The sequence below is a fragment of the Panthera tigris genome, chromosome D2 (genome assembly GCF_018350195.1).
Source record: "Panthera tigris isolate Pti1 chromosome D2, P.tigris_Pti1_mat1.1, whole genome shotgun sequence".
NCBI lineage: Eukaryota > Metazoa > Chordata > Mammalia > Carnivora > Felidae > Panthera > Panthera tigris.
The window spans coordinates 82,163,432-82,188,784 of record NC_056670.1 but is presented as its reverse complement, the minus strand read 5'-3'; the positions used below and the strand labels follow the sequence as shown (position 1 = coordinate 82,188,784).

General features: G+C 53.1%; 1 protein-coding gene and 1 long non-coding RNA gene across 2 annotated transcripts in view; one reads left to right on the top strand and one right to left on the bottom strand.

Annotated features, from left to right (window-relative positions):
* Positions 1–20,739, bottom strand: part of PTPRE (protein tyrosine phosphatase receptor type E) — a 162,434-nt gene extending 141,695 nt beyond the window's left edge. Inside the window, exon 1 of the mRNA XM_042959885.1 lies at positions 20,595–20,739. The gene's annotated coding sequence lies outside the window, so the exon portion shown is untranslated. The remainder of the gene's footprint in view (positions 1–20,594) is intronic.
* Positions 20,740–20,851: 112 nt separating this feature from the next.
* On the top strand, positions 20,852–23,751 carry LOC122231715. The gene is made up of 3 exons (XR_006208943.1): positions 20,852–21,030; positions 22,023–22,850; positions 23,276–23,751. It is a non-coding gene; the product is annotated as an uncharacterized LOC122231715 (long non-coding RNA).
* Positions 23,752–25,353: the final 1,602 nt, after the last annotated feature.

Below are 25,353 nucleotides of genomic sequence, written 5' to 3'. Positions count from 1 at the left end.
TCTCACTTTAAAGACACAATACAGGAGGATTTTTCTTTGCGGGGTGAGGGGGTAGGCAATAACACTTCCGTGCCTTGATCGTAGTGTTGGTGACACAGCTCTGATGTATTTGTCAAAACTCATGGAGCCATCCCAAAAGAAATGACTTCTACCGTGTGGAAATTTGAAAGTCAAATTCTAAGACGAAGTTGTTTCATTGTCTCCCCCATAAAAAACACTTTTTTAAGGTATGAGGAAAATAAAAGTATGAAGGAAGACAATTATATGGAAATAAAGAGGTACATTTTCTCACCATCTAAATTTACAGACCCTCTGAATTCTACCCGAACACTCAAAAGAGACCCCATGTTAATAATTTCAGAGCCCAGGGGAGCCTGGGTGGCTCAGTTAGTCAAGTGTCTGACTCTTGATTTCGGCCCAGGTTTGTGAGATCGAGCCCTGTGTCAGACTCTAGGCTGATTCTTTCTCTTCCTCTCTCTCTGCTCCTCCCCGTCTCTCTCTCTCTCTCTCTCTCTCTCTCTCTCTCTCAAAATAAGTAAATAAACATTTTAAAAAATTTCAGGGGTGCCTGGGTGGCTTAGTCGGTTAAGCATCCCACTTCAGCTCAGGTCATGATCTCGAGCTTCGTGAGTTCGAGCCCCGGGCCAGGCTCTGTGCTGACAGCTCGAAGCCTGGAGCCTGCTTCAGATTCTGTGTCTCCCTCGCTCTCTGTTCCTCCCCCATTCATACCCTGTCTCTCTTTCTCTGAAAAGTAAACAAACATTAAAAAAAATTTTTTTAATTAAAAAAAAAAAAAAGAAAAAGAATTCCAGAGCCCAGACCAACATACTCGGGAATGTGATAGAGAGAGTCCTGCAAACAGCTGGTGTTCCTGAACTTCCCAAAGGGTACTCCCTGCAGGCCGCAGCCCTCATTTGACCATGCCTGGCAGAAAACCCTGGGAACCTTTTGGGAAGGTCATGCTAGATTAGCAGGTTCTTGAAGGCCGTGACCATGTGACCTTTCTGTCCCTAGCACCTGGCCTAGAGATTTGATAAATCCCTGTATTTGTTAGACAAATAAAATATCTTTGCTGATTTCTAAAAAGAAATCAATTTTACCTATTTGCCATACAACTGATACTTCCATGTAATTTACTTAACATACTTTATTGCATTAATACTAAGGATTTAGGTAGCAATTTAAATGTATAAAGGGATGTGTAACTTTGTTATTTACACGGCATACACCGTGGAAGAAATTAACCTGAAAAATTACAGTTGACAGAAGCTAATTACATAAGCCACCATGGACAGATGCCAAGGACCTCCTAACTTTATCTTACGATGTATATTAAACTCCTTCCCCCAAACAGAAATGGCTTAACGTTGTAACTTGAAGTGTATACCAACCCAAGGTTTAATTTCGCTTTTAGGATTAAGCAGCACATGTGTAATTTAAAACTGATGTGAATCAGCAAACAATGTCATCGGGCTTACAACTCATGAGGTTTTGACAACTGCAAACAAACTGAATGCATCCATCTAGTCACAACGGTCGCTGTATTTCACAAACATGTCACTTCGCTGGCTATTCAGCTCATTCTCCCTTCGCAGGGTGAAGGCTGATGTGTGCTGACCTTGACCTCTAACACAGCCACTCAGTGTTTTGCTCGGCTATAAAAGTTGGGCTCAAAGGCCGACATGAAACCAAATGCTACAACTGTTTTCTGATGGGGGTGGGGGGTGGGTGCTGCCCTTAGCTACCAAATACCGTGCTTTCCAAAATGTCCTTTTGAAGGGAGACACACATTTCCACCACATACCGCAAAGTCTGCGCCCAGGATGGGACGTTTACCAGTTTTCACTTGGTACTCAGGCAGCCTCGCAGAGGGATCTGGGATCAGACAAGCATGCTCACCTAAGCCAGCGCAGCAAATCTGTCCCACAGCCAGAAGAAATGGTTCTCGGGCACCTGGGTGGCTCGGCGGGTTGAGCGTCTGACTCTCCATTTCGGCTCCGGTCATGATCTCACTGTCTGTGGGTTCAAGCCCCAAGTCCGGGCTTTGCACTGAGCGTGGAGCCTGCTTGGGACTCTCTCTCTCCCTCTGCCCTGCCCCCCTACCCTCGCTCATGTGTGCGCACGCTCTCTTTCCCTCCGTCTCTTAAGAAAGAAAGAAAGAACGAAAGAAAGAAAGGGAAAAGAAAGAAAGAGAAAAGGAAGGAAGGAAAGAAAGAAAGAAAGGGAAAAGAAAGAAGGAAGGAAGGAAGAAAAGAAGGAAGAAAAAGAAAGAAAGAAAATAAAAGAAAGAAAAGAGGGAGGAAGAAAAGAAAAGAAAAGAAAAGAAAAGAAAAGAGAAAAGAAAAGAAAAAGGAAAAGAAAAGAAAAAGAAAAGAAAGAGGGAGGGAGGAAGGAAGGAAGGAAGGAAGGAAGGAAGGAAGGAAGGAGGGAGGGAAGGGTGGGTTCTTGGTGCACAGAGAAAGACCATTAAAACGTGAAAAGAGGAGCGGACTCACACTGGAAAACTCTCCAAAGAGGGTGGATGGAATCGATAGGCAGCAATGATCCAGTGTGCACGTAAAAGCAGTTACGGAACCACGTTATCTGCACTAAGTTTTCTACTATTTCCTTCCTGCTCAGAAAGTCCGGGCTCTAAGGAAACACACAGAGGCCTGTCAGAACCAGCGCAATTCACAGACAGAGGGAGCAGCCAGGAAGTGGGCGCAGCCCAGACACCTAGATAAGCAGAACCTGAGCAATCAGAGATTGGCTTCCTTGTCAAATCAAGGGGATTTTAAAGTTTGTTCAGATGCTGCGTGTAGTAGGTTGGGAAATAAGCAAAACACCCAGCAAATCTCCCAAATAAATCTTCTCTGAAGTTCCGCTCTACCCATAAATCTGAAGGTTACCACTAAGGCAATACACGAACCTGGAGGAAAAAAGCAATTCAGGATTACTGTCTGCAGGCAATCAATATTCTCTCTAATAGTTTTTGTAGAGTGCATCAATTTTCTTAGCTAAAAAAATGATGGTGCTTTGTTTTATAGCTAAACACAGTATAAAATATGGAAAGAGCCACCTAAAGGGGAAAAAAAAGCCATAATGCTTTAAATAATAACAGTAATACAATAATAATAGTATGTTAAAATGCACCGGGATTGGCATTTTGTCTTAAAAGTAAAATTAAACCAGGAAAGTGATTCACTTTATGCCCTAGCATGGAATGAGTCAATCTGATGGAAATGACTAAAATAAATCACTGAAAAATGTTACTTTTTGTTTTTTCTTTAGCCACGTATTTTACGCCAAGACGCGACCATCTCAGGATCACGGTCTAGCAGGCCACGAGGAGTCGCAAACAAGCCGCCTGGCCTCCGGGCGGCTTCCCCCCAGGCTGCTCCTCCCCGGCGAGACCTAGCGTCCAGGTCTGGCGACACGCCCCAGCTGGCACGCACACGAACCCGGCCTTGCATCCCAGCTCGGCCACTTCCCGGTTATGTGGCCTTGAACAGCTCCTTTCACTGTCCGAGTCTCAGTTTTACGAACCATAAAATGGGCTGGCATCTCACACACGTGCCGCTCTCAGACGCAAGACAACTCAAACCCACTAAGGGAACCCGAGATCTCCTATGCCCTCTCCGCGGGGCATCCACAATGAGTAGGATCCTAGTAGTTCAGGGAATATGTTTTTTTAATAACGCAGCCCCTGAAAATATAAGCCACTATTTCATTTTATCAACCAATGAGCCCTATGGGTTCTAGTGCTGGAGGAAGACGTAGCCGAACTAGTCTCCGTGAGATATTAATGCCCTCCGGGTCTACAGTGTGACAGCCCCCGAGAGGCGTGTGCGAACCCACCACAGCCGGAGGCCACGCCACTATGCCTGCCTGGCTCTGTGAGAAGAGAGACAAGAGTACCCGACACTTGGAGGTGCCTGAATGGGAGCCATTACTGGGCTCTCTCTCTCTCTCTCTCCCATCTCTTTATTAGGTTTTGAGAGCGGCTGCCCCACTGGTCTCCCTGCCTGCCTCTAGCTCCTCACCTGCTGGTTATCCACGCTCCCGTGGCCATCAGGACTGTTCTGGACTCGCAGAACCTGTCGCCAGACTGGAGCGGAGAGTCGATCTACTCTCTGTCTGGCTCACCAAGCCCACCCAGTCCAGGCTCCTGCCCAGCTGTCACCTCGGGGCCCCGCTCTGTGATCCAGGAAACGTGAGAGCAGCTCTAAGAAATGGAACAAAATATTCCCGCTGTAATGGGAAAGCCTCTCACGGGAGGAAAGAAATGAATGTTAATGGTGAATCTTCCAAATGTGACCTACCAGGTATAACAACTAAAAACGCCTGCTTCCTCCCTCATGCAAATGCTCCAGTTAAGCTGGCTCCTTAAACAGCCTTATAGGTAAGAGAAAATAAACAGAAGCTGCTTAAAAAGTTTAATAGCCCATACTTCCTTCCAGACAAGAATCTATTACAGCAGAGGAAAAAAAAAAAACAAAAAACAAACAAACAAAAAAACTCAGCTTCTTGTTTTCACACAGCATGAGACATTACAAGGAGTTATCTACAAACCTGAAACGTTTCCTCACTCTGAGCAGAAGAGAAAACCTGGACGCCCGATACTCTGCCTTGAGAAAACCCAACATAGGGGTCTGGATCTTTAAACATAAAATGGCTAAGAAGTGATCATTTGTTCTGTAAAAGGATTAGCTGCTTTACAAAAGGATTATCTGCGTTTTTCTAAAAGGTACTAAGCTTAGCCAGTGTATATAAACCGCAATTCGAATCAAGGTAACTTTTCAGGACTATGTTAATGCTGTGATACTGGGCATATTTGAGATGAAAAATAACCCTGGAGCTCAGCACAAACCAGGTGGCTGAACGTCTGCTGCTTGGGGGCTGCCCTCCGCGTCTATACCCTCTTCCTACGTCCTGGCATCCCTCTTACAGGTCCCAGGGCAGGGTCCCACCTGCCGGCCCCGCCCTCCATGCACCTGTAGCCAAACTTCAACAGGGAGGTGATGCAGGCTCCGACAATCAATCCTACCCAAGCCTTCGGCTCTTCGGGGTGAGTCACAGACCCAGGGACGTTTCGGAAGTGTCCGCAGAAGCCACAGCTGTGACAGGCCGGTGCCAGCAATGCCCAGGAGCTTCAGCGCCACGGACCACAGGCCACATCCTTACCAAAAGCTTCCCGCGGCTGGACTTTAATTGTGGTTGAGAGCCTCCCGGGCTCCTGCCCCCTTTCTGAACCTTGTTCTCCAGACTTCCGGTTGATTCTGAGAACTATCCAGTAACTTCTGTCCAGTTCCTTTTCTTGGTAAGTTAACCAGAGTCAGATTCGGTGGCATCCAGCTAAAAGCCACAACCCACACACCCAAGATAATGAAAAATGAGGGTTCCTCACCAGCACGGACCCTCAGGAAAGAGCCGCTCCTTCTTCCCCACATGAAAAGGGCCAACCTGTGTGACCCACAGGACACTGTGGGGAAGACAAGATGACTTCTGAGGTCAGGTCCCAAAAGAGGTTGTGGCTTCTGCCTCGCTTCCTCTGGGATCGCTCTCTCTGGGGGAAGGCAGTTGCCGGGACAGGAAGAGGCTCCCGCGGTGCTGTGGGTGGATCCCCGTGGAGGGGAACGGAGGCCTCCTGCCCCACCACCAGTGTCACTTTGCCGGTCATGGAAATGGGTCTTCTTCGAGTGCCGGCCAAGCCTGCAGGGGTGCTGGCTTCGGGCAGGTGAGATGAGGGAGAGCCGCCAATTCTGTCCCGGCGCTCGGAAAACCGCATCAGCATAGTTGACAGGAGCAGCCTCTTCTGTGCCTGGGAACGTGCATTTCCAGGAATCCCAGGGACTCCTCCAAATGCAGACACATGGTGCCGATGGGTGAGGTGTTCTCGATCTGTTTACGCATCACAACAGCGACTCTGTCGCAAGCTCACCTACAGTTGTACCAACGCTCAGTAACTTCTAGATTGAAAAATTATGTATTACCAAGGGGGTGCCTGGGCGGCTCAGTCAGTCACGCATCTGACTTCGGCTCGGGTCATGATCTCATGGTTCGTGGGTTCGAGCCCCGCGTTGGGCTCTGTGCTGACAGCTCAGAGCTTGGAGCCTGCTTCGGATTCTGTGTCTCCCTCTCTCTCTGTCCCTCCCCTTATTGTGCTTTCTCTCTCTCTCTCTCTCTCTCACACACACACACACACACACACACTCACACAAATCAATAAACATCAAAAAAATTATGTATTACCACGAATCTTTAGGAAAGCCCCAAGTTATGTGGGGCATGTCAATTCTCCCATGTTCCGTAACCCAATGGGACCCTCTTGAACATCTGCCCAGGTTGTCCTGGGTAATCTTGAAGGTTTTATTGCTTGGGTCGTTAAATGTTCCCCAAGTACAGCGAGGGAAGGTGGGCAGAGGACAAACATACTGACGGCAGGGCGACGGCGAAACCCCGCTGACAAAGCACAACCCACCTGCTCCTGGGTCTCAACAACATGTCGCCCACCTTCCCTTGGCCTTTCTGGTGACAAATGTCATGCCTGTGCCCCTGTAACTCATCCCCATTAAGAGCACAAACTCTTTCTCAATAAAAATGCTTCAGAGTTTGTCCTCACACCTTCTGGTAATTTGTTCAGACACCCAGTTTCCCAGAGACATCTTCGGCCTCGCACGGGGCTTAATGTGATTTTTCATGCATCTCGACACAGTATTTAACCTCCCCCCGCCCCCCACCAAATGCACCTTGCACGTGATGTGGATATCTTCCAGCTGAAGCCTGCAGAGAAGTCATCCCCCTCCAGCCGGACAAGATCTGCTCGCTCGGATCCACTCTGCTCATTTAAGGGGCTCAGCCCTCACCCAGCAGAAATCAGGCAGCGGGAAATGAGTGCCAGGCCGTTAACCCCCAACCCCAGACTCAGCCAACTCTTGCCAGAGATGCCCGGAGTGAAATGTTTGGATACCGCATGAAAGAAAGATCGTGATGCCAACAGACGTTGTGGGGTACCTTGAGAGGACTTGGCTCGAAGCAGAAAGTCTCTATGGGGCCCTTCAAACACACTCGAAATGATTTTCGGTCAGAAGCAAAGGGGCAAATCGTCCCATCGTCTGGTTCCTCAAAGGCTTGCACTTCTCCCCCCGGGTCCCGGACAGACCCCTGAGGCAGGGCCAGGGCCCCATGTGATGAGGCCATCGGGCCATCCCCTTGAGACTTGGCAACCGCAGGGGGAAAATACTGGACATTTCTTGGACCAGCTTTGCTATTACTCATGTGAAAAGAATGGTATGCCAGCCGCTCTGACGGGCGAAGCACCAGCTCTCAGGGCCTCTGGCCTGGGCAGGGGCACGTGGTGGGGCGGCCACGGCTGCCGGCAGAGCCGCGGTCAGTGCCACTGGGGCCGGGGGCCGGGGTCACAGCACTCGCTCCACTAACTCGAGCGTCCCCAGCGGACGGGAAGGAGGGAGAGCTCAGTGGGGTCTGGGGCTCTGGAAGAAGAGGCCTTGGTGGTATCTGTGGGTGGGAAAACAAGAGGAGGGTGGGTGGGAAGATGGGAGCCAGGGAGAGAGCTGGGGGGAGGGCAGGCCCCGACCGCAGCCGCTCTGTGTGATGCTGCTGCCCAGCGCCCTCGGCCTGAGTCCAGTCTCCTCTCTATGCCGTAGTCAGGAGCAGACTCACAGGGACCACACGGACTCCGAGACAGATTTCGTCCTGTGCTGCTCGCAGCTCAGTCATCAAGGCCTAAGTAGCAGCAGGGCCTCTAACGAACACACGCCCGGCAGGATCCACACAGAAGGGAAGTGGGACCCACACAGTTCCCAGCAGGAAAGGCCTTCCCGGTCCCCTGTTAGGACCTCAGGGCCTCGGGGCCACCCACGATGACTGTCCCCGGCCCGCACACCACACACGGTCTCCAGAGCAAGGCTGAGCTGGGCACTGCTGGCTTTTCAGGGGAATCTCAGGGGCAGATGGACAGAAAGACAGGGACACCCAGGCCCCAGATAAAGGACACAGGGCAGGACCCGTGGATTTTGTTCCTCGCTGAAGCCTCAGCATCTGGTAGGTCTCCCATTAGTATCTGTTGAATGAATGAATGAACGAACGAACGAATGAAAGGGCTGTGTAAATGACCACGCCCGCAGCTCCCAAGGTCCCACCATCAGCCGACAGAAATCTGACAATAGCTCTCTTATTTGGTTTAGGTCTCGTCTGTCCCAAGCTGTCCTCCTTTTAAAAGCCACCCTTTGGGGCGCCTATGCGGCTCAGTCGGCTGGGTGTCCGACTTCGGCTCAGGTCATGATCTCGCAGTTCACGAGTTTGAGCCCCGCATCAAGCTCTGTGCTGACAGCACGGAGCCTGGAGCCTGCTTCGGATTCTGGGTCTCCCTCTCTCTCTGCCTTCCCCTGCCTGCTCTCTCTCTCTCTCTCTCTCTCTCTCAAAAATAAATAAACATTAATTTTTGTTTTTTTAAAGCAACCCTTTGAGGGGCACCGGGGTGGCTCAGTCCTTTGAGCGACCGACCGACTCTTGATTTCGGCTCAGGTCATGATCTCACGGTTCATGACTTCCAGCCCCGCCCAGGACTCCGTGCTGACACCGTGGAGCCTGCTGGGATTCTCTCTCTCCCTCTCTCTCTGCCCCTTCCCCTGCTCATGCTCGCTCTCTTGCTTTCTCAAAACAAATAAACTTAAAAAAAGCAACCCTTTTAACTGGCCGAAGTCACTAACACCAGGTGGCGGACTAGTCTGGCAGCTGCCCGCCTGGACAGAAGGGACAAGCCTCTCTTGGTCGAGGCACTCAGGTGGCGGTTCTGTGCGTCTGCGGGCTTGGTGGCTCTCGGGGAGGGGGGGGGGGCGGGGAGGGGGGGCTAAAATGATACTAGGTCACAGAAAAGGGGTCAGGGATGCTCCTCCTGTCTGCCCGGTCCAGCCACCAACCTGGACAGAAGGGAGGGGCCCCGCCCGTGTGCAGTGCGGGGGTTCACACAACCTTCCCCGGAGGCTGCACCCCAGGCTCAGCCCCAGCCAGTTCTGAGGCTTCTCCGCCCGCCAAGACGCCAGGCCACTAAAGGAAGCATAATCTCCCCAAAACTTGTACAAATCAGTGCTATAGAGAAAAGACAACAACGGAATCCATCACAAAGCAGAATAACCTGAATCGATGCCTTTGATCTCCGCACGGCCCTGACCGTCCATTCAGGGGATGCATTTCAACAAGACAAATAAAAAATCATGCGCTAAACAAAAGCACGCTACACACAGCACATACACCTGCAACGGCCTTCTAAAATACACCTGGAAGCCAGTTTCCAGGCAGGAACCACACCCAAGGAGAACAGGCCGGCGTGACCCAGGCCAAGGGAACAAGAGATAGGTGCAGAGCAGTGAGGTCTCGCCTTCCGGTCCCGCTCAGGGTCGGGATGCACCTCCAGCCAAACAGACAGGTGAGGTGCTCTCGCCTCCCGGAAGCAGGCAAGGGGCCTCCACGTCCTGAGACCCTGCCACACGGACGGTGCAGACACGGCGGGACGAAGGGGTCAGCCCACCAAGGCGGCCAGGACAGGAAAAGAGGCTCATCTGGGTCAGGACAACGGTTCCCGGGGCAGAGGCTGTGACCCTGGGCCGGTCCCACACTCCACATTACAGCTGGCCACCCGCTCAGACTCCACGAGGGCGGTCAAATTGTTCGCCAAACCTCAGAGAAACCATCTAAAGTGAAAAGGTACGAGTGGCTTTGGTTTTTGGTAAACTGGAAGACTTGTGCAGAAAGCATATTTTTGGTCACCTAAAAACGTACGAGGATGGTTATTAAGAAATACCTAGAGGGGCGCCTGGGTGGCTCAGTTGGTTGAGCTCAGGTCACAATCTCGCGGTTCGTGAGTTCGAGCCACACGTCAGGCTCTGTGCTGATAGCTTGGAGCCCGGAGCCTGCTTCAGATTCTGTGTCTCCCTCTCTCTCTGCCCCTCCCCACCTTGCACTCTGTCTCTGTCTCTCTCAAAAAAGAACGTTAAAATAGGGGCACCTGGGTGACTCAGTCGGTTGAGCGTCTGACTTCTGCTCAGGTCATGATCTCGCAGTTCGTGGGTTCAAGCCCCGCGTCGGGCTCTGTGCTGACAGCTCGGAGCCTGGAGCTGCTTCTGATTCTGTGTCGCCCTCTCTCTCTGCCCCTCCCCCCATTGAACTCCGTCACTCTAAACAATAAATAAAACATTAAAAAAGAAAGAAAAAACTGAAAGTGATTAAATGCCTTTTCTTTTTTTATTCGATGATAATAAACTCAAGAGGTTGCTTTCCAGTGTGCAATGAATTCAGTTTCCTGAGCACAAACGTACAGCTGAATTGCCAAGTCCTGTGTCAGTCCCGGGAACTGCTCTGCACAGAAAGGTTGCCAGGGTCCGGCTTGACTGTACAACGAAGGGAGAAAACGGATATTTAATGCAATGGGGGCTAGGCCATCATCTAGGACCACAGTGACTTTCGAGGATGTTCTACCAGCCAGAGAACCCTCAGGAAAACTTCCTTCCCCCAGAATGGAAGACAGAACTGTGATTCCCACTTGGTCCAGGTCACTGGAGTTTGGAGGAAGGCTCGTGCTCGTCGAGAAATCGGCAAAGGGGCTCGACCCGGGTCAGAAACTCCTCGTCGCTCCTGCTGTAACTGCGTGACTTTCCCCCCACTCTGCCAGGATGCTTGGCAGACTGGGGCCACGAGGTCGTAAGTCAGCCGTCCCCCGGATACGGTGTGCATCGGGGACCACGGCTCCTTCTGCCCGTCCCCCAGAGGAGCAAAGTCCGTCCCTTTGATAACACATTGTTTCGTACGGATTTTCTCCATTGGAAACGGAAATTTAAACGGGGCGCTCCAAGTTCCGAGGTCCGTCAGGCAAGAGTTGTGGGTGCCTGAGAGGGAGCGGGGCGACTCCCAGTTTGGACGTGTCAGAGGCCAATGATAACCAGCCACACTGAGCTTCATAAGCCCATTCTTACCCCACATCCTGGGAGAGCTGGCTCTCCCAATGACACAGCCATGATTTAATGACCGATTCCATGTTACTGTATTGGGAATACTGCCCGATACCCACGAATGTTCTCTGTAACCGAAGTTTTCATAAGAAGACAATAGAACAGATAGCACGGTGAAGCACGGACGTTGTCACGGCCACTCTGAAGATGAAACTCCCACCGGACAGACCTTTTCTAGTAGAGTCAGCCACCTGTATTCAAGAAGTCCATTTGGCTCTGCTAAGGCACCTCAAACTCAGCCCACAATCTGAGGCCGTCATCATCTCCTAGATCCATGTCTGGCCCGGATGTATGTCGTCTCCTCAGTCGAAAACTGTGGGGCTTTGGTCAGGCAGGATTTTCTGGAAACCGTAAACACCAAACCAAACCCAAAAAACCTGTGTGCCCACATGCAGTTTTCCAGGAACGAATCCATCCATATTCTTCCTCGGAATCTCAAAGGCAGCCATGATCCGAATCTCAAAGGCGGCCATCATCCGAATCTCAAAGGCAGCCATGATCTCAAACGGGTTCAGAACTGTTGGTCCATCAAGTGGACCCACACTCCTCAATGGCTTTCAAAAGCTTGGAGAAAATCTCAAATGCTCCAGCCCTCTTGTCTCTTCCCGTCCATCCCTGGGCTCCAGCTCCACCCACACACCCTCCCCAGACAGAACAGGCTACTTCTCACTGCTGGGCAAGCACACGGAAGGCCGTCCATCTGGAATGTTCTAGACGTGTTGGCTGCCAGGAATACCTCCTTGGAAACCAAGCCTGTTCTATCCGGTGAAGCCCCTCTAGGACTCCCTCTGCAGCCAGCGTTACATTTAACACACCCTGGAAGTGATGCATTCTGCCTCCCACAGACGTGGAGCACCCACAGGGCAGGTGCCATGACTTTTTTTTGCTAACTCCAGTACAAAAACAGAGCACGTACGCTGTGGGTACCCAATAAATGTTTAACATTCCTGTCTCTTCTCAATGACCTTACAGACTTGTAAACACTACGCGCGTTTGATGAAAACCAAGAAATATCCTTTGAAAGAATATCGTTGGCTAGCTCAGAGCGGGCCTAGCTTGGCACGGTGTGGTACCAAATTATTAAATTTCTGGCTTTTGCATTCTTATATTACATTGGGCCAAAATCAGGCTTTTGCTCAAAGGAATCTAAACGGGTGGACGGATAACATCTCCAGGAGATGACTGAACTTCAGCTGATGCTTGCCACATTAGCAAAAAGTAATTTATTGAATTCCTGATGCACTTAATAAAGTACTGCCACAAGCTTGGGGAGACAGAATGCTGAGTCAGCCTGGCTTCAAAATTAAGGACGGGGCTGGGCTACTGTTTCAAAGTCTCTTTACATCCGGTACTTAACCATTCGGCTGTTTATGAAACCAAGGCTCCTCCGGGAGCCAGAAAAACCATATACTGAAAAAAACGAACAAACAAACAAAAAAGCGTTAATGATAAGAAATTGATTTGACTGGTAACCATGCAGGTTTTGAGATGATTTGAAATGACAGCAGCAAAGGCCAGTTTCATTAACGGGTGTCATAGTTCAGCCGAGATTGCATAGGGGCTTATTCGCACCTAGTTCAGAAGCTGGAATATTTCTACCTCTTTGGAAGATCATTTACATGTTTTCTAGTCATTAAAGCAAGTAGCGCCCGAAGGCAGCATTTTGTTAGCCCAAATAGAGTTCCTGGAGATCCGTGCACGTAATACAGAGACACAAGTTTTCTGGCTTTTTGTTCGTTCACTCTGGTTTTCTCCTGTAACCGTGGGGGACGACAGGTCCTGCGTCAGGGACTCCCAGGGCCTGGCTCTGAATATTAGCTCCATATGCTGACGGCCACTAGCCATGCCACCCCTTTGCCCTCTGAAACTGTCCCAGGCCACACGTCTTGGCCACACGTGTCCAGGATCCCCGGCTCCCACCCGGGGTTTAAAGGGAAAGCGGAGGCAGCCTCAGATGACAAATCCTGGAAGAAAAAACACGTTAGTGTCTGAGAGTCTGTGTGTGTGTGTCTCTCTATGTCTCTGACTCTGTTTCTCCCTCTCCTCTCTTACTTTCTCTTCTGTATGTACCACAGTGGAGAAGTATGCTGAGGACAGGAAAGGTCTGGAAAGAAACACGAACATTTGTAGGAACAGATGCTTGGCTTAGCTTAATTCACTAGCACTCATTTCTGGAATCTAGAAAATCAGCAGAGCATTCTGAAGGGAAGATCTATTTGTCTCCATGGCGGGACACGGGGTCTCCGAAGGCCCATCCCCTCTCACCTCAAAAAGAGCCCTGCCTTTCACTGCAAGTGGGTTTTGTAACACGTTTGCTCTTCTCCTCCTCTGTCTCCTTAAACCCTTCACCCCAGGCCCCCCACAGGAAGCGAGTCAGCCCTAGAACTCAAACGTGAGAGCCCACACTGAAGACACAGCCCTTCTCACCGAGGGATTTCCACCTGTGCTGGATTTCAAACAACAAGATAAAAGCTTTATCCCATGACGAGAACCCAGACAAGCAGGCTGCTAGGGGAGGTGGGCATAGGCCTCGGGGCCGTGACATCAGATCGGACAAGTGGGTGTCCACCTTTGAAGCCGGCCTTTTGAACTAGAGAAGAAAGGAAGACCAGAGCGCCCGCGGTTTAATGAGGAACCTGCCGGGGCAGGACCTTCCACTCGCCCGGGCTCTGCTCCAGCGGGGGCACCCCCACCCCCCCACCCCCAGGGCACTCAAGTGTGTTGGCAAAGGAGTACGGGCCAGGTCTGCTGAGAGCCAACGGAAAAGACTCACGAAAGTCCTACTACACAGACACAGCCTGAAAACTGCAAAGTCCTCTTGGAATAGGAAACAAAATAAAAAGGCTGCGTTCAAGGATCACGTTGAATAATACATTGTAATCAAGTAGTTATGTGATGGGACATTCTGAAATCTTGGTTGAGGAGAAGAATGGAACTCATTTGCCACACCCCCCCCCCCCCCGGTACAAAAATCGGTGACTAACATTCAGCTGGAAACGTCCAAATAGATTTACAGGCACTGATAACTGGAAATTATGTCCGCGTTTATAGAATGGGAATTAAGTGACTTGCCCTGAGGACAAAGCGAATGTGGCAGGAGAGAAATCCGAGCCCAGATTATGCCAATCCTTGGACTGAAGGCCAGCCACCCCCTTGACTCCCGGGCACAGGAAAAGGCCACTGACCAGTTTGGCAGGCACTACACTGGGCTCCCTACACGTGACCTCAGTCCAGCCACACGCCAGCCCCGTCTGGGAAGTGTCACTGTCCTCATTAGAGAGACCAGAAAACACTGGGAAAGGGTCAGTCACTTGTCCAAAGCTTCCGTGCCATGAGTCTCAGTCTGACCCCGCCTCTCTGCTCCAAAGTCTGTGCTCCGAGCTTGGTGCGGAAAAAGTAAGATCCTCGCTGGGAGTGCCCTCTACAAGCAGCCTCTTCCGCTGCCCCTGCCTGGCTCCCACTCGGGACTATCATTTGCTTCCTCCAATGTCTACACTTCACTTACAAGAGCTGGATGTCCTGTGAGCCCCAGGCGTCGCACAGGCGTCCCCCCATCCCCAGAGAGGACCGTGCAGCCACACGCATGTCTTGGGAACACAGCTGCACCCTGCACACTCGTTCCACCATAAGCCCACCTACTGGGTCAAATTCAGTGTTGCCGGCACCCCAGCCTGGGGCCCGCACAAGTTTTCCTATCCATTCTCATTCTTCACCCAAGAAACGCTGACATCAAAACACCTGCCCAAAACACTTGAGATTTTTAGCGCATAATCAAGGGTCTTTCCCCCCCCCCTTCCTCACCTCCTGATGGAGTTTTTATTTGCTTCCAGGTGTAACAAGACTTTTTCACCCTTTTGGTTTTCTCATATAAGATGCACGAATGGGCTATATTAATTGGAAAGTTCTTGATTTGTATTGGGAAGATATTTTTAAGATAGACAGCCTTGAAAAGTACTTATTTGGTTCCTATTTCGATAGGAATCGATATAAAAGTTGTTTTTCTGAAACACGGCGTTAAAATTTTTCTATTTCGTAAGCGTGATCAGCCCTTTTGAAGTATTTATGTAGTTGAAAGAAAGGCATTATACCCACATTTCTGGCTCGGAGCCGGGTGCTGTTCAAGTTCAAAGAGGCTGTGAACCACATCAAAACTCCCTGAGTACAACACCTGGATGGGGCAGACTTTGACTAATGACATTTGGGGAACAGCAGCGAGACCAAGAGGAGAAATGAAAGCTGGCTTAGTAAGCCCTGAACTAGGGATCTCCGTGCCCGCGTCCGGCAGAAGCCCTGCACGCTGTGCACCTGTGTTTGCTGGAGAAGTTAGTAAAATTCAGTGAGACCCCATCACCTCGGATGTGGCTGGTCCAAAACCCCAAGCAGCCGGAGTATTATCCAGCACCCTGCTCCGGGGGCAAAACTCCAGACGACAAAGTGACGAGAGGGCTAACCCTCCAAGATACATCTGTGGCGTGTCTGGGGTCCGTATTCGAAACAAAAGCGTGCCCACTGTGCCCACGGGCCACATCTTACTTTATGGAGACCCGGTACCCAGAGCGGAGACAGGCGTGGCTGAAGGGAGGAGCCGAGAACCGGAGGCAGCCGGGGCCCTGGATCCGATCCGATTGTGCACATTGGGCGGTGCTGCCTCCACCGGCTGGGGACAGGGTGAGACTGGTCAGGGCACTGGCGCTAGGAGGGGCTCAGAGACGGCCTGGTGCCACACTTCCCTCTGCGGAGGTAAGAAATGCTAAGTCCTGAGCGTGTCAGGGGCAGTCCACAGCTCCGCGGTTTATATGTTCTAGTCCACAAGCCGTTCCAGTTCTAGATCCAGGATCTAGACCCTGGATGCACACACCTGGTTCTAGCCCACAGTGCGTCCTGGTGCGGGTTTGGCTCACTTGCGTGTTGTCCCGCCCACCGACTGGCTTAATTCAGTCCACGAGCACAGGTCAACGTGCAAGAACCACCTCTCTGCCTCACAGACCACTCTTAACACCGCAGCGTCAATGGAGCGTGTTGAAGAACGGGCTTGTTCTTGGAGCACAGGGAAGCGGCGACGTCACGAGATTAAAATACTTCATCACACAACATTTACATCATCCGCCGGATGCACCAAAAAATAAAGTTACCTAGCATGTCACACCTTACCCATCTGACCCAGCGCTCCGGATGGATGGCGAGCGAGATGTATCTGTTAATACGAGTTGTGACTCGGTTAATTCACTCCTTCAGACGTCACTGGTTCTTTTACTGCACGCAGGGCACAACTTCAGGTGTTGTAGCCCGGCCCAGTTTACTGGGTGCCAGTCATCTGCCTTGTACTTTCCATGTATCATCTGCCACTCTCAAAACAGCCCCGTGAAGGGGCGCCTGGGTGGCTCAGTCGGTTAAACGTCCGACTTCGGCTCAGGTCATGATCTCACGGTCCGTGAGTTCGAGCCCCGCGTCAGGCTCTGTGCTGACAGCTCAGAGCCCGGAGCCCGTTTCAGATTCTGTGTCTCCCTCTCTCTCTGCCCCTCCCCTGTTCATGCTCTGTCTCTCTCTGTCTCAAAAATAAATAAACGTTAAAAAAAAATTAAAAAAAAAAAAAAAAAAAGCCCCGTGAAGTAGAGATCATCTCTCCCATTCTACAGAGGAGAACACAAGGTGTCAATTTTGAAGAGCTCAGCCAAGGTCACAGCTGAGCCAGGATTTATGTAAATCCATACCTGAATTCAAAGCCCAAACACTCAGAGACACATCCTCTACCCTAGAAGCACTGACCACCTAGTAGACAAGATAAACTATTTGGACAAGCCCATTGGAAATCAAAATAGGGTCTGATAAGTGCTCCAGAACAGGTAGAGTTAACCTTCTGTGGAACTGAAAGAGAGATTTTTCTTAGGTAGAGGGGTCAGGAAGGCTGTGGGGAGCCCTGAGGCATTTGAAGTGGGTTGTGAGGTATGAGTAGGAGTCCCTCAAAATGGAGACAGAGGAGAAGGAGATTCAGAGCAGGGGTGGAGCAAGGGTCTACCTCCGAGGCTCTGGAAAGCATGGCAGTGCCCTCAGGGAGTAGCGAGCCATGGGTTCACTAGGACGCACCCGCCAAAGAAGAACTGGAAATGCTCGTGAAGCTCACAGTTTTCTCCTTAGTGATAATCAAATATTAAGAAGGCCAGTCTTGATCACAATGGATACATCCGTTCCTGTTTCGACAGCAGGCGCTCTGGGGGTGGACCTCCAGTGCAGGGACGAGGAGAGCTGCCTCGGTGTCCCCTCACTGCTCCCAAGCCTGCCTCCTCGGGGGTCATCTGGAGTCTCTGTGGTCCAGCCCCGTCCACAGCAGGTGCGTTCGGCATCACCAGAAGAACTGGCGATGTGACCAGTCCAATCTACCCCAGCAGGATGTGTGGCTGCCTACCAGCCCCGCTGACGCCCACTGAGAAGACACGAATTCACCTGCTTCAGAAGATGGGCTCCTAAAACGTTTCACTTCCTCATGGGTTCATGTGCCCGATGACAGTTATGACCAGCCCACTGTCCGGTGCTTGGCTGGATGCTGAGGGTACGACATCGTCCGCAGGGAAACTACAATCCAGCCTGTCTTTCCATGGCGGTGGGCAGGCTGGTGCCATCAGACGGGTAAGGAAAACAGGGGGACAGTGTTGGGCTGGTGGGGGCGGAGGATCAGAGGTCTGACTTGGGGAACCTCGAGCTGGGGCACTGATATTCCAGGAGAAATGTCACGGGGGCAGCTGGGAAGAACTGCCAAGGGGCGGTCTGGACTAGAAACTCCCCTCTGACCTGCAAGGAGGGAGTCTGATAAAAGGGGGCAGCCTGGGCTGCGATGACCGCAGTGGACACAGAGCCAAGCGGACCCACGGAGGCGCAGTGTGAAGGAGGCCTAGGTTTTGACCAACTGAAATTTGTATTTCGGCTTCATTACTAACCACCCGGCAAATGCCGTCGATTCCTCAGGCATCCGCCCCTCCGACGCGCCTTCCCCCGCGGCTGTGGCGGCCCCTCTCGGGATGGATGGTTTGCACACGCTTTCAAGAAGTGGCCTCTGTGCACAGCATGGGGACCAGGCCACGCTGCTTCCGGCTCACTCTGGGCCTCCCAGGGGCCCCAGGGACTGTAATTCCGTCATCCACTTCCCACACTGACTCAGCTCCGGGGGGAGGGGGAGTGGGGGGGGCGATGCCATAGATTTTGATATGTTTTCAATCTAAAACCTTCCCTTCTGTAGGGACAAAACCAGCTCCTGGCTCATGTCAACACAAGGGGAGTCTAGGGTTGTTGTTGTTGTTTTCCTTGCGGGGGGGGGGGGTACCGACGCACGGGTATCACTCACCCCAGCGATCGAAGACCTCTCTCCCTGGGGTCACAGTCAGAGGCACAGCCAAGTCTGAGAAGGGCCGGGTGGCCTACAGGCTCCTGACTGAGAACACAGACCCATCTCTTGGGCCCGGTCCACATCACCAGCTGGCCTTTTCCTCCCTGAAGGCCCAGAGCTTGTGCTCAGGGAGCACACACCCCGACGCTATTTGCACACAAAGCTCTGCCCCATCTCAGCGAGGCTGAGGGAGAGCGCAGTCAGGAGCCAGCCGTGGCCACCCACGCCACCAGCACCCCTCCCCCACCTCCCCCCGCATCGAGGCCCTCCTTGGGCTTATTGCACCGGTTTGGGAGAGACGCCCTCCCCTCCCTGCCCCCTCCACTCACACTCTGGATGGGCGTGGGTCTTTATTTCACAGAGACAGCATTTCACCCATCATGGAGACACAAAGACCTCCAGGCACTCTGGGTCAAGGGGCACCCGGGGTCAAGAGCGGACTGAACAGGGAGGCCGTGATTTCTAAACCAAGCGACCGGCAGCATTCAACTCAACAGCCTTCCACTCTAAAACACAAGCACAGGGCCACGTTCTTCTTTCCTTGAGTTTCCTGCGTTGAAACTCGGCTAGAGTGGTCCTGATTCAAGACAAATTAATATAATTGGGCAAGCATAACGTTAACCTTTCTGGAAAGGCTGGCCACGCCAGGAAGGAATTTAGGCCAGGTCCAGCACGGTCTGGCAGGGCTTGGCTCTGCGTCTCTCCCCGTGGGTCTGCCAGCCGTCCCCAGTCGGGCCCCCCCCCCCCCCCCCCGAGCCCTCAGGCGTGGCACCGCGCTGACCTCTGGTCCAGGCGCTCTGACAGGTCACCGCACCGCCACTGCGGATCCTGGCAGTCCTGCCTGGGCCCGCCCGGCCTGCCCGCCGCCGGGGGTGTCCCCGCGGCACCTCTGGGAGCCCTCCGGCCCTCCACGCTCCCCTCCCTGCCAAGGCGAGGGCGCGGGACCCTCGGGGCGGCATCCGCACGGCGGCCCGCGCCCCTCCCAGAGTTGGCGCAACTCCGAGTCACTTTCTCACAAGGCTCCGGTCTCCACGCCTGCATCGTGTGGCCCTCCACACACCCCGTGGGACCCCCTCTCGGTCTCGGCCGCTTTCACCTACGTCCCTGTCGCCGACCCACGGCACTGTCGCCACCCGCAGACACGCGCTCGGGGTGCGGGTTTCCCGAGAGGGAGCGCGGGAGCCGCCGAGGTGGTGGCCAAGTTGGGCGGGGGGGAGGGGAGGGGTCCGAGGCGCCGAGGCCGGGGTCGCGCCGTCCCCAGCCGCCGGCACCCGGCGCGCCGCGGGGCCGCTGGGGACCCGGCTCCGAGACCCGGCGCCCGGGCGCGGCCCCTCCCTCCCGCCGCGGCGGCCCAGGAGGCGTCCCCGGCCTGTTCCGGCCGCCCCGGTCGCGCGGTCCCCGGAGGGGCGCACGGCCCCCGCCCGCACCCCGCGCGCGCGCGCGCTCACCTCGGGGGGGCCGGTCCGGTCGCGCCGATCGCGCCGCCGCGGCGGCTCCGCATCTCCCGGGCGCCCGCCCGCCGCCCTCCGGGGCGCCCCTCGGTCCCCGCCGGCGCCAAGGAGGGTCGTGGGGACGCGCGGAGGCCGCGGGGTCCGGGCGCCGCCGGCGCAGCCTCCAGCCGCCCGCAGCCGAGCAGGAAATTTGCCGGGTCCCGCCGCCTCCTCCGCTCGCGCTCGGGCTCGGGCTCCGGCTCCGGCTCCGGCTCGGGCTCGGGCTCCGCGGCGGGGGCGGGGGCCGGCGCAGCGAGGAGCGGGGGCGACGCCTGCCGTCCGGCGCGGGGAGCGCACCCCGGGCGCCAGCCCCACCTGGAGGCGCCCCGCCGCGCTCGCTGGCCGTCCGTCTTCCCAGGCTGGCGCCCCTTCCGGGGAGAGACCCTGGCCGGGGTGGGGAGGGGGGGCGCCACTGCCCGGAGCCGCGCGCCCACCGACGGGGACAGGTGTGACGGGCGCTCTTCCGCGCGGGAAAGGCCCTTCCTACCCCGCCTTGGCCCTGGGCACCGGGAAGTGACCTGGCTGGGGACACGCTTTGGGTCACGCAGGGGGTACAGGGGAGCGCGCGGCTGGTACCGCTTCTGGTTCCGAGAAGTACAGAGAGAGCCCGGAAAATCTCCCGAGCCGGTGTCCTCCTCGCTGAAGAGGGGATGGGGTCACCACTTGGTTGGTGAGGGGCTTGGTGGTCCAGGAGGCAGAGCCCGGCAAAGGGAAACCCACCTACACGGAGGAAGAGCCGCTGCCAGGAAGGGTCGGGACCTGCTGCTCCCGGGGACTGCTCTCCAGGCGACCCGCTGTGCGCTAGGTAGGGAGGTGTCAGAGTCACCGGCGTTCCAATCCGGAGGGCGGAAAGGATACAGGTAACATCATTGGGGTTCCGAAGCTTGGCCCAAGACCTGGCCTTCCTGAGGGAGATTGCATCCCTGCCGTGGGGACCTCACTGCTCCGGGTTTGTGAATGCGGGAACCAACTGGAGAAGGTGGCAGTGAGGTCACAGAGCCCGACCTTGCATCACAGCCCCCAGGCGACGCCTGGGGCAGTAGGGGCTGTTGCCCACAGAGCTGTCGACCCCAAAGACTGAGGAGGGATGGGGCACCTGCTGGCTGAGACCGTCCACAGTTGACCTGCCCAGAGTAAAGCTTCCCTTGCACAGGAGGTAAAGAGGGTGCAACAGTGGAGATCTTGAACTCTGCTTCCCCTTCCTGTCCCGCCCCCACTGTGCCTGGGGGATCGGGTCCCACTCCAGGGCTCCCTCCACCATCCGTATGCAGAAGACTCAAATAAAGGAGAGCTTCTCCACAAAGCTCTGCCCCTTCTCCCACCATCTCAGGCCAGTCTTGCTCTGACTCAGCCTCTCCACGAGCATCCCCGTCTCTACCTCTCCCCCCACCTCGGATTCACCTCTGCCTGACATCTCGGCTGCTCTGGGCCCTCACCCCTGTGCCCCTTCCCTGTTGGAGCCCAGCTCTTCCCCACCCGCGTTGTTCCCCTCTGCCCCCGGAAAATCGCCTGGCACTCCCGTCCTCTGCTACTCTCTCTGAGATGTAGCCATTGGTCTGGTGTCCGTCATTCTGGTCAGCCACTAGCCCCCCACCCCGCCCCGATCGCGTCGGGGCTTTGAGCCCCAAGACGGTCCGTGCCATGCGGGACTCCAGCACCTCTCTATCTCCGTCTCAGGCTCCTCACACAGCCCCGATAGCCAGGAGGAGTCAATGAAAGCATGTGGGCTGGCAGCTCAGAGGAGGAGGGGCCCAGCAGGCAGCACCAGGCAGACTTGTGTTCGGAGCCCAGCTGGACAGGCGGCTCCCCTCCCCCTGCCCCGCCCCCTCCAGGGTCCCTGCGGGGGGAGCAGCCCAGGTGGGTGGGCCCAGGTAGGCCAGTGACATCACCCAGGTCTCAGTGTGCCTGCTGCGGTGGCCTACAGAGCCAGGCTGGTGTACATGAAGGCCACCGTTTCAAAGCCCCGGGGAGCACGGTTTTGCTTGTTAACGCTGCGGGGCCGTGGAGACAGAGACCGTGATGCAAGAAGAGAGGAACAAGTCGCCTTTGTCAGACATCTGCTGTTGGAAAGTCAACAGCCCTGGTAACATGATGAGGGGCAGATGGCTCCTGTCTCCTGGTAACATCCTCTCTGTTGGATTCTTCCAGGAATGAAGCAGCATCCCTTCACTTCTTCTAGAGTCTGAAGACATCCGTCATCGTCACGCGGAAGCATGTTGTCAGAGGCATTGAAGCCGGGGTTGTGCTGGTTCCCGTACGGAAGCCCCCTGATCCTTCTTACCCTTCCCCGTTCGGCTTCTCTTCCCGCTCAAGCTTCTCACACCTGAGACCGCTCCCCTCTTCTCACCCTAGGCTTCAAGGATCTACCCTCCCTCTTGCCATCCTGCCCACTTAGCCATCTTCCTCTTTTAGACCCAGGCCCCAGCGCTTGTTAAATCTGCCCCCATCAGCACTTCCTGTTCAATCCCACCTAGGGAGCCCTGCTCCCCCCCAAACCCTGCAGCTCCCTTCCTGTAACGCGCAGGAGGCTGGAGGCAGTTTTCCTGAGACCGTTACTCTTAACCCTCGCTGTGTGTCTTGTCTTCTGTTTATTTGAGGGCTGAGACTTTGGGCTCGAGTTCAGGGTAACACAGATTATGCTCATTGACCTTAAAGGCCCCGGTAGATGTCAGCTAAAATTAAAACACTCGGGCCAGAAATGCTCTCTAGGAGGATAAACAAAACCAAAAAAAAAAAAAAAAAAAGGCAGAATTGGTATGGAGGAAGCACATCACAGTTTGCTTTTAAACACTGTACAGAGACATTAGCATAAAATGACAGGACTTTGGGAGATAAAATCGGAACGTCTTGGTGACTGATTGGCCACAGGGCAGGACAAGCAAGGAACACTGACTTTAGGACCAATGCCCACAAGGAGGAAAACACAGGATGGCTATTCTGATCTCTAGAACGTGCCAGAACGAATAACTCCAAGGGGTACAGAACTTTCTATGTTTACATTACCCAATTATCCTTCCCGCTCTTTCTCCAAGTTATGCCCAAGTATTAACAGTTATTAACCAGTGAAATCGAGAGAATGGGATTTTTGCAAGATTTCTCCAGTCTCCCAGGAAAACAAGTAGTTGTCTCCTCCTTCAGGGGGGTCTCAGAGCATTTTAACTCTTTTTTTTTTTCTTGCATTACTTTTCGTTGATGAATAATATAGGTGAATTATACAAATCGTAAGTGTACAGTTTTATGAATAAAGACAAATACGTAAAAAAGTGTCCCAATCGCATTTCCATCACCCTGGAAAGTCCCCACATGTCCCTTCCCAGAAAATTCCCGAATCCCACCAAAGCAGCCCCTGCTCTGGTATTTTAACCATGGTCGTTTTTTGTGTTTTCTTTTTTTAATTTTAGGAAGAGCTACAGAAAGCGAGCACCCAAGAGTGGGAAGAGGGCATAGGGAGAGAGAGAAAGAGAGAGAGAATCTCTCTGGTGGTAGGCTTGATCCTACCACCCTTGGATCATGACCTGAGCCAAAATCAAGAGTCAGACACTCAACGGACTGAGCCCTCCCCAGGCGCCCCACCGCCCAGGGGCCCCACCATAGGTCGTTTTAACTGATCTCGATCTTCACATAAATGGAATCATACAATGAACTTTTTCACTTATGGTTTCTTTCACAGAGTGACATTTGGGGGGGGGCATTCATGCTTTACTACCTATATCAGTACTTTAGGAAATGTATCTTCTTCCTCCAGCTGCTTCTAAGATCATCTCATTGTTTTTTGAGAAATGTGATTAAAATCCTATCCCCCCTCCTTCCACAAACTCAGAAGTGTATCATCAGTCACTCCCCACAATCCCAGGGCAGCTCTTTCTGCCCATGGGTCCTGTCCCTGTGCTGCAACAGAATCACCTTTTTGCACCCAAAAAAAAAAAAAAAAAAAAAGAATAAATAAAATAAAATAAAACGACACGTCTTAGTGTAGTTTTCTTTGTGTCTATCATACTTAGGATGAGCTGGGCTTCTTGGTTTATAGGTTTATAGTTTGCATGAAATTTGGACATTCTCAGCCATTTTTTTTTAATATTTTCTACTTTCTCCCATTTCTGGGACTCCAACTATATGTACGTGATATCTCCCAATATTATCCCATGGGTCACCGAAGGTTTCCAAACCTTTAAGTCCTTCTTTGTCTCTGTGATTCAGTCTGAGTAGGTTCCTATAGCCGAATATTTAAGTTTACCAATCTTTCCTTCTGCAGTGCTTAATCCTCTGTTCAGTCCCTTCAGTGTTTCCTTTCAGATATTGTATTTTTAGGTCACAGAATTTTTATTTGGTTCGTTTTATTTGGTTCGTTTTTATTTGGTTCGTTTTTGTTTCTCTGCCAGGGTTCCCCGCGTTTTCTCATCTTTTCCTTTAAGTTCTCGGATGTACATCTAATGGCACCCCTGAGCTCTTTGCTAATTTTAACATCCGTGCCATCTTTGCATCTATTGATGCTTTTTGTCCTGATTATTTTCTTGTTCCTTTGCACGTCTAATTTTTTACATATTTATTTAGTTTTGAGAGGGGGGAAGGGGCGGAGAGAGAGGGAGAGAGAGGATTCGAAGCGGGCTCTGCGCTGACCGCAGAGAGCCTGATGTGGGGCTCAAATTCAGGAACCAGGACATCATGACCTGAGCCGAAGTCGGACGCTTAGCCGACGGGGCCGCCCAGGCGCCCTTGCACGTCTAATTTTTTAACTGTCTGCATTCTTGGGAGTCTAGATTCGTTTCCACGTTATCAGCTTAAGCTGCTAGAAGCCCTTTCTCCAGAGCTCCGGTAGCCCCAGTCATAAGCATGGTTTTTCTGAGCCCGGAACTGAACGCCTAACGCATCTGACGAGGTCTTTCCACCCTAGCTGGTCGGAGCTCCTGGGATCCCCTCCACTCTCACAGCCCCCCGTAGAGGCTTTAGGAAGCAAGGTTTTCATCCTGATGATGCACAGCTCACACGAGAGGGAAGAGTTCAGGGCTCTCGTGCAGAAAGCCGTCGCTTCTTTTCTGCACAACTTTTCTGCTTCGGTACCCTCCTCACATGCTCCAGTCCTCCTGGCCACACACTGGGAGCTGTGTCCTCCGCTCAGAAAGAACGCTGCTCTCTGAGTGACTTTGCTTCTCCAGGCTGCCGTTCAGAGGTCGTCCCTGCCAGCACGCAGGGTTAATGGGACCGTCTCCCACGCCCCGTCCTCGCCAGGTTCATGGTCGTCCATTGACCCAAAAACACCCTTTACCACACACTTTTTTTTTCCTGTTTCATGCCTGTGGATGGCAGGAGGCTAAATTTGGTGTCTATTACTCTGTCATGGTTGTAACTGGATTTGCCACCTTTATTTTAACTGCTTACTGCGTTGGTCTCGAGCTGTCTCCATGGATCCCTTCCCCAGAGGCCAAGTCCCCATGAGTGTTGCATCGTCAGCACTCAGCGAGCACCTTAAATGGCACCGAGT